Here is a 13,097-nt window from a genome sequence, read left to right as displayed (position 1 = left end):
ACACGTGTCAAGTGTGGTTTCTCTCTTTCCCTGGAAGTGGTTAGGATCAGTCGTACATTAATAAAATACTTTACCTGGCAACAACTGTGATACATGCCAACAAGCCTCTTCATAATTTTGCAGTACAAGAAATCATGGTTTCCTTCCTCTTTATAGCTTTTTAGCTTAGATGTTTCTCTAAAATGCTGACAAAATGAAAGAAGAACCAACTGATACATCACTTTACCGTTTCCAAAAGACTGCTAGAATTTTAATTAACGTATCCTTTAATGAATCGTAGAATTCCAAGATTAGGAGAAGCGAGGCTAAAGGTCAGCAGGTGACTTCTCAACATTAGCAGTCCATCTGGCATAATTAAAAAAAGTGCATGCACATGCGCTTACACCCTTTAATTTCTAAGTCATTACACATGTGCTTGGGCCCTGTCATAGACATTTTCAAGAAGCATTCTAATATAGCTGGTCCGTTTCAGCACCACTCACTTGGTCTGGGTCCCTTTCCCGTTCTTGGATCTATTTTGCCGTGGGCCCATCATTACACAGTTGAGCTGGTACTATTACCTACTGAGGAATATATTGTTGTCAGGCAGCTCTGATGGTTTTAACTGACCTTCTGCTCTTGTGTTATCTTGGTTTCTCTTCTTGTTGTTCTCTTCATTGTTTTCTGTTGCTGATGAGGTTCATTGTATCAGTTTATCCTGAAGTGTGACCATTGGTACAGTACCCCAGCACGAAATAGATTGGAGTCTAAACTCCCTGATTCTGGACATTGCATTTTTTTTTTTTTATTAATCTAGACTAAGTGCTCATTAACTCTTTTGGCAGGTACTATTCAGTTACTAATGAGTTTTTGTTAGTTTGATCATCTCAGTCTTTTCTGTATCTGCAACTTTATGTCCTGTCTTTCCCCTCCAGGTTTTATACATGCAGTGTTCAGTGTGTCTCAAATATAGTTTTCTTAGGTATGGTATAATCCACAATTTTAACTAACGGTAATATTTGTGCTTATTTTCAGCCCTAGATTATCCTTAAACAGATATTTTGGGGCTTCCTCCTTTATTCATGGTTCTGTCCTTGGCACCATATTGAAAGCAGATTTACTCATTCTATAACGTTTCTTTATTTTTGAGAGGCAGAGAGAGAGCACGAGTGGGGAGGGGCAGAGAGAGAGGGAGACCCAGAATCCGAAGCAGGCTCCGGGCTCTGAGCAGTCAGCACAGAGCCCAATGCAGGGCTCGAACTCGTTTACTGCAAGATCATGACCTGAGCCTAAGTGGGAAGCTTAACCGACTGAGCCACCCAGGCGCCCCCAGATTTACTCATTCTAATTCCTTTGTGGAAAGCAGGGTGTTTCTGTAGGTGGCACATGTTAAATAACAAAGAAAATTAATGTATTGAGGGCTCTTGTGACTTTCTACATAGACTCAATTTCATTTCCTGGAATCCCAGCGAGGATTAGCTGGGGCGGAGGTGGGGGACAAGAGCCTGGTTTTCCCAGACAGCAGACCGTAGAGTTGATGAGGATTCCCACAGTTTCTCCTGAGTTTTAGGACTTACCCACAAGGCTCTTCATGAAGCTAGAGCTCGTAGTCCCTTAGTGGCAAGAGGTGCTGGCCAGGCCTCTTGTGAGTTCACACCAGCGCCTTCCCCTCCCCTCATAGCTCCACTCTAGATTATACCACAGGGAGCTCTCAGCTGACTTTTCTCTCATTCCCGGAAGTCCTTGTGGATAAGGGTAGATTGCCAGAGCTTGATATTGAGAATCAGATGATTTGGAATGGAGTCCCAGGTCAGCGTGATCTTAGACAAGTTCTTTACCTCTTTGAATCTCATTATCCTACCACATAAGCCTGATCAACAAACAAGACTTTTTGTACCAGGTTATTGTGAAGAATAAATGAGGTATTGTATGTAAAATAACTTCTGAAACTAGACAACATCTCTCCTCATCGAATAACTTTTTTTTTTTTAATTTTTTTAACATTTATTTATTTTTGAGACAGAGAGAGACAGAGCATGAATGGGGGAGGGTCAGAGAGAGAGAGAGAGAGACAGAATCTGAAACAGGCTCCAGGCTCTGAGCTGTCAGCACAGAGCCCGATGCGGGGCTTGAACTCACAGACCGCGAGATCATGACCTGAGCTGAAGTCGGACGCTTAACCGACTGAGCCACCCAGGTGCCCCCCGAGTAACTTTTTTTTAACCTGCATTGAAGCTCCTCTGCTTTTTGTTGAAGTCAAAATAATTTAAAAGAAGATACATTTAATTAGATGATGTGAGTGATCAGAAAATCTCTGATAAACTTATGGGAGTTTAAAATTTCAGGGAATATTTTGTCTTTTGGTCTGTTCGTCAGACTTCAAAATTTATGTAAAAAATGTTTTGAAACACCAGCCGTGTTTTTGCTCTTTCTCCAACTGGCTTTCCATTTTATGTGGTGCAAAATTTGGCCAATGACAGGCAGAAAGGAAAATCTGATTGTTAAATAGATATTGCCCACAAGAGATTTCTCCTTGCTTCCTAAATGAACTTGCCTTGACAACAGTTGCTATGGTACCGCTTCTTATTCACTAATTTATCTGAAAAAAATACAGTCTCTTTTCGATAGTTTGTGAAACTAGCCAAAGACTTTAGTACAAAAAGACTTGATGCTGACTAACCCATATTATAATAAATACTTCAGATGTTCAGCTCATCAAAGGTATCAGTAGTATTGGTAGCCTTATTTACAGTTAGTAAGGCAGTTGATACGTAGTTCTTACTTTACGTTGTAAGCATATCACCCTCCCCTGTTAAAGATGTTCTGCAGAGCCAGTGATCGAAGACACTTAACCTCTCCGATTGTGATGCGACGGAGCAGGGTATATGGTGATGACACATAGCTCACACAGCTATAATAAAATACTGTAGCCTGGATGGTTGAACAACAAACACTTGCTTCTTTCAGTACCAGAGGCTGGGAGGTCTAAGATCCAGGTGCTAGCAGATTTAATTCTTGGTGAGGGCCCTCTCCCTGGCCATCTCCCTGGCGAGCTCTATTTTCACACGGTGGAGAGAGAAAGCTCTGGTGTGTCTTCCTCTTCTTATAAGGGCGTTAATCCCGAGGTAGGGTTTCCACCTTCGTGACCTCCTCTACACCTGATCACCCCCAAAGGCCTCCCCTTTTGTTACCATCGCATTGGGGGTTAGGGCTTCAATATATGAATTTGGGTGGGGGGACGCATTCAGTCCATAATAGGTATTAAGTGCCGAGATTCTGTTTGGGAGGCCGCTGGCCTCTTGTTTGTTGACAGCTAAGGCATCTCTAAGTGCCGGTCATTCTTTGTTTTAAACCACAGCCCTGCTTGTGGTGGGGCCAGAGCAGGCCAGTCGCAGCCTCTCCCGACCTCACAAATGTGTTTTTTGTTTTTTTAAAAAGGACATTCCAGAAGGTGTAAGGAGTCCCTCCAGAAATAATTCTGTGATTGAAACAGATTGTTTTCTTTTCTGATTGTGGAGGCCACCATTTACATCGTCCTTCGGAGGGATGGGCTCTAGATTTTGATAATCGGAATTGTGTAAGGGATGCAAGTGTGAGATTGGCTGTTGGTGTCAGGCAGACCTGGAACTCAATGCCAGTCCTGCTGTCTACTGACTGGGTGTTCGCTGTTAACCTCTCAGTAGTGACTCAGATCAGTCAGGGTAAAATGAGGGTAGTGCCTCCCTTTGTAGGACTGCCGAGGTGATCAAATGAGCAAAAGCGTAGGAAAGAGCCAGGCACCTAGCAGGTACACAAAAGTGGTCACTATTAGTAATGATATTACATAGTAATATTTAAAAGATAACTTTTGTTTAAAAATTTTTTTTGAAAAAGGCCAGTGACCATATAGTGATTTACAAGTTTACTCAGATTTCTAATGTAACTAAATTATGAAAATATCTGCTCTTTGGTATACACGTTAAAAAAAATTTTTTTTAATGTTAATTTATTTTTGAGAGAGAAAGAGATAGAGTGGGAGCAGGGGAAGGACAGAGAGAAAGGGAGATGCAGAAAGTGAAGCAGGCTCCAGGCTCTGAGCTGTCAGCACAGAGCCCGACGCGGGGCTCGAACTCCTGAACCGTGAGCTCATGACCTGGGCCGAAGTCAGCTGCTTAACCAATTGAGCCACGCAGGTGCCCCCAGTATACACATTTATAATAGAGATTTCAGATAGTCACTGGAAGAATTACTAATTACGCTGAATATTTAATATTGGGAGAAAGAAAAACATAACAGTTATTTTTCTTTTGGTTCTATCCTTAACTTCTTTGACCTTGTCTTTTCTTATATTTTTAAGCTTTTTACTTGCCTCTGATGCCTTAAAAAAGAGTTGAAGCAAGGAAGGGCTGACCTTGAACTTTCTTGTGTTTTCTCTTTATAAGACAAAGCTGTAATGTGATTATAACCGAGTATTGAATGTTTTAAAGAGCCAACCCTAATTAAATGTGTTCTCCCACACTGCGCTTTCCGTCAAAGTACTGAGGTTTTACACAATAACTTCTGATATATGGCTTTTCCATTTGAATGAGCCATCAAAAATGTTTTTTTTTCCTTTGCTTGCGGTGGTGGGTGTCCCAGCCAAATTGCAAGGCCAAAGTTGTGATTGTTTGTTTAGGCGGATGCTGTCGTAGAGAAATTAATAAAGTAGAATTTGAAGATTAAAACTCCTATCTCTCCCGGTTACTTTTATCGAGAAAGTTATTGAATCCGTTACGACAGGTATGCTATGCAGTGGTTGTAATTTATTTTATGTGATGGTTATTTTTCTCTTCAGTTTTGGCTTTTTCTGGGCTGACTCATTGCGAGAAAGAAAAACTACCGTAAGAGAAAAAGTATGTGGCCCTCAGAAACAGGCATAGTTGTGAAAACATTTCCAATGAAAGCGCTTTGAACTTTCAAGAAAAGGAAGTGCTTTGTAAATAAACAATAATTACATTCTCAGTTCATTTTTACTTGGAATGATTTGGTAGATTTTATATACCAGGTGAAAGAATGGCTTTTTTTTTTCACCCTCCTTTATTTTCAGGACTGAAACTACTTTTGTGGCTTATAAAGTAGAGTTAATTTCATTTTGCTGGTTCCTTGTGGTGGCTCCTTGCAGGGACACATGGAGTATATAGGTCAGTATCTGCAATCCAAATGCCTGTGTGCAGTTGTAGGGTGGGAACAGGAGCGATTTCACTTTTAATTGCTCTCTGCAAAAAAGTATTTCCGGTTTTAGACTTTCTAAAAGGTGTTTCCTAAATGATATTCATTGGAAGTAGTATGGTGTCAAACTACAGTTTTGGCTTCTCTCGTATTATCCTTGTAATTTGCTGGCCACCGTGCCTGAAATGGCCGTGAAAGTCAGTGTGCCAGCCCTCTGTGCTCGTTTGCTTCTTAATAGTTGTGAAGGGAAGATCGGGGCCTCTTTTCTGTCACAGAGAGTTGGGAAGCAAATTCATTCGTATTCACCAGGAAGGTTATAGAATAAAGCAGTCAGTTTCTTTTTTTTTTTTTTTTTTTTTCCACTGTTCGAAGCTTATTTGATATTTTAGTTGCTTGGTGTGACACTTAAGATAGTTGGTTGCATCATTTGTAGGTAGATCTTTCTTTTTACATCATATGGCAACGTTCACTATGTTCTGACTTACACAGTACACAAAATAAGATCCTTTAGAGCAGTTACGCACAATACATGCAATGCTGAATTTAAACATTGGATCCCAGGATGTGATTGGCTGGAGAAAACAAAAGTTGCACGAGGCATGTTGGGTGAAGGATCCAGAAGTAAGTCATACAACACACAGTAAATACACATCTGGTTTGAATAGCGAACTGCAGCATATTCATTATGGGCGGTGGTGTCTCTGAGGCAGTGGAACTGTTTCACGTTAACTGACTTAGGAAGACGCAAGATGAGTACCATCCAGCATCAGGATGTAGCCGCAAGGCTTTGTGAACCATTCCTATTTGTAACTTAGGAAACTGACGTTTTTCCTAGGCCATTTTTAACGTTATTACTTGAATAACAGAACACAATATACACAACCTCCAACTAAAAATCCCGTTGTAGTCTAGACAGTGATGTGGTACAACATTAGAAGACTCTAAAACTGCAGCTCTTTTTGGATCCCCCAGAGTGTATCTGCACTCTTCTTCAAACGGGCCACTTCCTTAGGAGTCAGGGTCACCTTCACAGCGTCTGAGATTCCATTCTGTCCCAAGATGCAAGGAACACTAAGGAAGACATCATCTTTTATTCCATAGAGACCCTTAATCATGGTGGAAATCGGATGCACCCGCCTAAGACTCTTCATTATACTTTCTGCCAAATCTGCCCCAGACAGTCCAGTGGCCCAGGAAGTGTAGCCTTTCAGTTTGATCACCTCATAGGCACTGTCAGCCACCTGTTTGTGAACCTCTTTCCACTGTTCCTTATCTGCATCAGTGCCTGAGTCAGGGTGCAGATTCTTCAGGGAGACACCAGCAACATTTACTCCACTCCATACAGGCACACTGGAGTCTCCATGCTCTCCAAGGACCCACCCATGGCAGCTTACCAGGTGAACTCCCAGCCTTTCCCCCATTAGGTAACGGGACCGGTGAATCCAGATTGCAACCACTTCCAATAACACGGTTTTTGGGAAAGCCGCTTATCTTCCAAGCCGCATAGGTCAAGACATCCACTGGATTGGAAACAACAAGCAACTTGCAGTTTGGGCTGTATTTTACAATATTAGGAATGATGAACTTAAAGCTGGTCACATTGCGCTGGACCGAATTAAGACGGCTCTCTCCCTCCTGCTGACGTGCCCCAGCTGTAATAATAACCAGCTTGGAGTTTGCAGTCACATTATAGTCTTTGCCAGAGAGTTTTTGGTGTTCTGAGGAATAGGCTGCCGTGCTAGAGATCCATCATCTCTCCCTTCAGTTTGTCTTCCATGACGTCAACAAGAGCAAGTTCACCTGCCAAGTCCTTCATTAAGATACTGACGGCACAAGCCATGCCAAGAGCACCAACCCCAACAACTGTAATTTTATTCCGGGGGGTATGGTCTTCCTTAAGAAGATTCTGAATCAGTTGATCCTTGAGAGTTGCCATATCTAATTATCTCTATAACCTTAGACTTAAAAGCAGAAGGAATCGGGAGTGCACCTTGGGCAGGCGGGCGTCGGCAGCATGTGGTGTTGGGTCCGGACTTGGTGGCAGCCGCTCCCGTACCAAAGCAGTCAGTTTCAAATGAGATCCTAGGAGTAAGTTTCCAAGGCTTGCTAGAAGTGATTTGATCTGCTTCTAAGACTTCTGTGACAGAATTTATAGTACTGTGAAATTTTAAAATATTAAAGAGCTAAAAAAAATAAGAATATTAAAGCTAGGGAATTTCCATTTTTTGGGAAGGCAAATCTTATTTGAAATATGAAGCAATTAAAATGGATTTGCTTTAAAACTGTTAAATTCTATCACAGTCAAGTGAGTGTAACTTTTATGAAGCAGCTGTTTTAACTTATGTTGATTTCAACATGGCTATTAGAGTAAATTCAAAGGCGACTTGCTGACAGAATTTGTGAATGGTAGTAAAAACGTTCTTAAAGGATAGTTGGTATAGTTTGGGACCACCTTTTACATGAGTAAATAATATTCCAAAATTTAGTGTTTTGAGTTATTCAAGACTCCCATTTAAAATGTATCTGGGGGCGCCTGGGTGGCGCAGTCGGTTAAGCGTCCGACTTCAGCCAGGTCACGATCTCGCGGTCCGTGAGTTCGAGCCCCGCGTCGGGCTCTGGGCTGATGGCTCAGAGCCTGGAGCCTGTTTCTGATTCTGTGTCTCCCTCTCTCTCTGCCCCTCCCCCGTTCATGCTCTGTCTCTCTCTGTCCCAAAAAAAAAAAAATGTATCTGGAGCTTTGCTTTGAAATACATTAACAAAATAAGCTACACTGATGGGTGAAGGTAGGGATGCATAGATGGGTAGGGATGTTATCACAAATGTAGCAAAATGTTCATGTAACATGGAGGTGGTGGGTATATGGGTATTCACTATATAATTCTTTCAATTTTCCTGTATGTTTGACAGATTTCATAATAAAATGTTGGGGGATGCCTGGGTGGCTCAGTCGGTTAAGCGTCCAAGTTTGGCTCAGGTCATGATCTCACAGTTTGTGAGTTCGAGCCCCGTGTCGGGGGCTCTGTGCTGACAGCTCGGAGCCTGGAGCCTGCTTCAGCTTCTGTGTCTCCCTCTCTCTCTCTCTGCCCCTCCCTCGCTCACACTCTGTCTCTCTCTCAAAAATAAACAAACATTAAAAAAATTTTTTTTAAATGTTGTAAAAAGAACAGAATCAGTGTGAGGATGAGTTAGTGTTGTAAATTTCAGCTTGTGCATTAACAAGCTGTATCTTTGCTCCTGAGCCTTTTAGAATTGTTAGGTAAGATTCTGAAGAATGTGGAAGTAGACCAGACCTGGGTTTAAACCCTTTCCCGTAAGTAATCTAATTATCTCTATAACCTGTGAAAGTTTTGTATCTCTCTAAGCCTTTCCCTGTTTATAAAAATGGAACGATGATTCCTTGCGGAATTATGGTAAGTATCTTTCGTTTTTCTGCTTTTGTGAGCCAGACCCTGGTCCTCAAAGGCTTATTGAATCCAGTTGGATGAATAGTGGAGAGAGAAAGGGAGGTATAATTCATTGGTGCTTGGGAGTCTCCAGATTCACTTCCACAAGGCCATAGAGGTTCCATACTTGACAGAGCCAGGCGAAAGAAAGGGAGGGAGAGAAGCAACTAGAAACCTTCCCCAGCGGGATGGTGAGTTGGAAGCTTTTGGCATCAGATCTGAGCTAGAAACTGGGCCCTGCCTTCTGCTAGTTGTGTCACTTTGATTAAGTTACTTAAACTTCATCAAACCCTAATTCCCTCAGTTTAAAAATAGAAGCTAGAATATCATTTACCCTGTGGGCTTCTGTTACATTTAAATAACATATATATGACAAGTAGTGAGTAAGTGTTTAGAACATGATAGGTGCTAAAAGCAAATGCCATTTACCCTTTATCGTCCTCATCTTTCCCCCCTCCCATCTGTGTCACTTTCTCCACTTTTCCAAACACCGTTTATTTTTGTCTTTCGTGTTTCGTGTTCCCTCAGCCTTTCTGCTGACAAAATTAAGGCTATTGCCTCCCCTTTTCTAGATGATTGAAAAGGATGATAAGCAGATCCAGCAGCAACCTCCTTAGCATCCCTGGCCATAACTTTGTCAAATTGGAAGCCTGGCTAGCTATCAGTACTGTTTTCCAGGCCATTTGGTGCAAAAGCAAGCCAAGTTGAGATCATTTTGCAATTAAAAATTTCATAAGCTGCTGAGTCACATATTTTCATAGTCTGACATATTATGCTTCCAGTGGCTCCTGATGCTATGGATTGAGGGTAAGGGTTGGAACATTTTAAATTCGTCTTTTTAAAACTCTTCCTAATAATATTTCTGTGCCTTGGTAATATTAGTCAATTCTTACCCCCCGGCTTGTTTATCTTAGAAAGTATAGAGACACTGACAGATACCAACTTTAAGAGAGAAGGTCTTTTCAATAGTAGTTATTCTAAAGTATAAAGCTTTCCAGGAATATTTCTAAAAGTAAAAACAATTCTGCCCATTTACATATTTATACTGCTTAAGAGATGGTGCTGTTTGGGTAAATAACAGTTTGTGGGTCCATCTATTGTTTATGTTTTGAGATCCGTTTGATTTTGAGACGGCCCCAGTTTGCTCCACTACCCTTGGAGCCTTCCTACCCGAGCAGGAAGCCTGTGGAACCATGGTTGCATCTGCTAGAGAGCCAACCGGAAGCAGAAAGAAAAATGCCTTCTCTATTCTTGTCCACTTCCAGTCTCATTGTCTGCTCTAATCTGAAGCCAGCAGGCAAAGGAGTTTGGAAAATAAGAGTTTGCGGGTTTGGGCCCCCTACACTACTGATCATAGGTGAGAGCAGGGTGGAAATGGGAGCAACAGACATTAAATGGTACTAGTGTGATCCTTATTTGACAGACGTTATGTAATTTTCATTAAGTCACACAGCTGGTAGGTGGGAAGACTGGACTTTAAGATTACGTGTAGCTTCAAAACCAGTGATGTTTTCGTGATACCATCTATTGTCCATACTCTGTGCTGTATGTGTGTAATATATATATTCCTGTGTGTGTTTATAAAAATGTTTAAAACATTACAGCACAAAGAGCGTTAGAAGTAATGAATATTTAAACAGATAAGCTGTAATTCTACCACGGTGTAACAAATCAGCTGTTGCCATTTTTTCTCATTCTTTTTCAGTTCTTATCCTTGTGTATGTATATATTTGCATATAGCAAATTAAATGTTAAAGCAGGAGAGATTTAAGATGTGCCAATAAATACCAGGTTTTATTTTGTCGTTAGGGTACATTATGAAAATAAAATAGCATTACTATATACTTGCAAAGTTTGGTTTCCAGTGAGGAAAGGTGTGGCTTAAATCCAAGCTGTTACTTTCGTTAATTTCATAGCTGACTTGGTCAAATCAGGAAGCAGGCAAATTCTTGCTGTGTAGTAGCTGAGGTTATTAACCCCTTTCTTTTGTGGTATGATTAATAGCACGTGCTTTGAGGCTTCCTGTTGCTTATATTAACAACAACAACAAAAAGGATGTCATGGTTAAGTGTACCAGTGTTCCTGCCAGTTCTCAAGTTGTCCATAAAGCTCACTGGTTATCTGGACACACTTGTTTCCCCTGAGCTGAGTTACAGAAAGGGCTCAGAAAGGCAGGGTATGTTCAGCACACTAGCTGTTCCATTATCTCAGATGGAAGGGGCATGTTTAGGGGGCATTGCAAAGGATTTATTTGAATATGGTATGACACTGACTGCTAGTTTGTCTCTTCCCCCATATCAGCGGACTACACGGATGCCGAGAATAGATCACATTTCTCAGAACCTTTTGCAACCATATATAGTCTGCATTCTGGCCAAGGGAATGTAAGCAGAAGTGATATGGGCAAACTTGCAGGTAGAGTTCTTTTTTTTTTTTTTTTTTTTTTAAAGTTTATTTATTTATTTTGAGAGAGAGAGAGGCAGAGAGAAGAGAGAGTGAATCCCCAGCAGGCTCGGTACCATCAGCATGGAGCCCGATGTGGGGCTCGAACTCACGAACCGTGAGCCTGTGAGCCCAAGTCAAGGGTGGGACACTTAAGCGACCGAGCTACCCAGGCGCCCCAACAGGTAGAGTTCTTAAAGGAATGTGTGAACTTACCTCTGTCCTGCTGACTTGAATGAAAATGTGATGGCTGGGGCTGGTGTAGCCATATCGGACCATGAGTGACACTTAGGAATGCAGACTATACGTAGTAGAGCCACAAGAGAACATCGGAGAGCAAAATGCAACTACTTTGGGACTTTTATTGAAGCCATTATTACACGGGTCTGTTACTTGTAATTTACCCGATCCTGACTTACCCCTGGGTGGTGATATATAGTGGATGCAGACAAGGCAGTAGTATAATAAATTAGGCTTCTAGGATGGGTGGTTTGTAGGGTTTCTCATCAGAACTTCACAGTGACCAGAAAACCGTGGGATGAGGCAGAGCCCTGTATCTCTCCCTCTCTGCGTACCACTTTTTGTCCTCAGTCTCCCAGCATTTTTCCTATATTCTACACAAACTGCAGCGTGTAAGTGCAGAACAAAAGAAAGAACAAAAACAGTTACAGAAAGAATCTTTTGTTGTTGTTAAGCAGATCTTGAATTCTGCCAATCGTAGTAATTCACGCATTGATGAGATAGCAACCAGAGCTATTAATAGTGCTTTTTTAGCCTAGTTACAATAGCTGAGGCAAGTGGGTACATAACCTTAAGGATGGAGGAGTTTGTCAGAAGCCGCTTGGCCTACGCCCAGGTTTTATATTTTATCTTCTCAATTAATGCACTTTTAAGTACTCCTTCCGTGAGCATATCCGTGCTTGTTTCATTTCTGTTAAGATGGAATTATTTGCCAGTTCATGGACTTAATTAACTTCCTTGGAATCTTTTGTGTAAAATTAATAGTTCAGGAAAAAGTAGCATGTCTGTTTTCTGACCTTATTTGTTGACCTTTCTGATGTGCTTATTCCTAGCACATCATGGACCATCTCTAGGAGTTCATGCATCCCAGCTGGAGAAGTAGCATATGTGTGATTTGAGCCTCATGGGATCTCTTAGCACACTGGCTGTTTCTCTCTCCCCTCTTTTAGTGATATGATACATTGCAAAAAGCCTGAAACCTGGATTTAACCTTGTTAGTTATCTGACCTAGGGGTGGTTATGGAGATCCTTAAACCTCTCCTTTGTGGTAGCTTGTGTGATCGGCAATTTTATTGTGTTGCGTTATGTCTCTGCGGTTCTCTTCGGAAATTCCTGTCACTCATATATTGGACCTTCTTGTTCTGTTCTTCCAATCTCTCTCTCTCTGAGAATTCTACTTCTTGGCATTCGGCTAATTTCCGATTTATGTTTTAGTTCACTAATTTTCCTGCTGTACTTAATCTTCTGTGAGATTCTTTCACGGAAGTTTTCTAATGTGTGAGTTATAACATAGGTACAATAAAGTACCTAGCTGGGTGAGGAGGGAAGCAAGGGCATGGGGGTGGTGACGGACGTTGAAAAAGTGATGGAGACCCGATCAGGTCCAAAACGGTTTGAGTCTGGTATTCCATGGAGGAGGTGACCTGGAAAGCTGGGCGATAGTAACCAGAGCGTGGAATGCAGGAATTCAGAACTGTAGTGGTGGTGCAGTTAGAACATGTAGGCGGGGTGCGGCCATGGGAGTGGCTCACTGAGGTAGGATAGGGGAAGTGAATCAGCAGATCAGGGCCTCTGAGGCTTACTGTTGGGTGGCTTGACTGAGAGTAGGTTGAAATTTTTAAAATGAGGACTGGAGTAGTGTTGAGAGAGAGACGGGGTCAGTGCTCACATTACTGGAAGATGAGCAGAAGTGACAATGTTGTCTGTAGATGACTATAGCAAGAAGGACTGATGGGATGTCTGAAGGTCGCGGGAATGTGTGGAGAGAGGTAGTTGGGAAGCGGTAATGAGTGTGTGGTACATGGG

The 13,097-nt window shown here is 41.8% G+C and overlaps 1 protein-coding gene and 1 pseudogene across 4 annotated transcripts in view; one reads left to right on the top strand and one right to left on the bottom strand.

Moving 5' to 3' along the window:
• Positions 1-13,097, top strand: part of DYM (dymeclin) — a 357,699-nt gene that overhangs the window by 117,899 nt on the left and 226,703 nt on the right. The gene's annotated exons all lie outside the window — the stretch shown is intronic.
• Positions 6,056-6,901, bottom strand: LOC112868280 (L-lactate dehydrogenase A chain pseudogene; annotated as a pseudogene).

The sequence above is a fragment of the Puma concolor genome, chromosome D3 (assembly GCF_028749965.1).
Source record: "Puma concolor isolate L17-30 chromosome D3, mPumCon1.1.hap2, whole genome shotgun sequence".
Classification (NCBI taxonomy): Eukaryota; Metazoa; Chordata; class Mammalia; order Carnivora; family Felidae; genus Puma; species Puma concolor.
The sequence above is the reverse complement of the archived record's forward strand: the minus strand, read 5'-3'. Positions and strand labels throughout refer to the sequence as shown.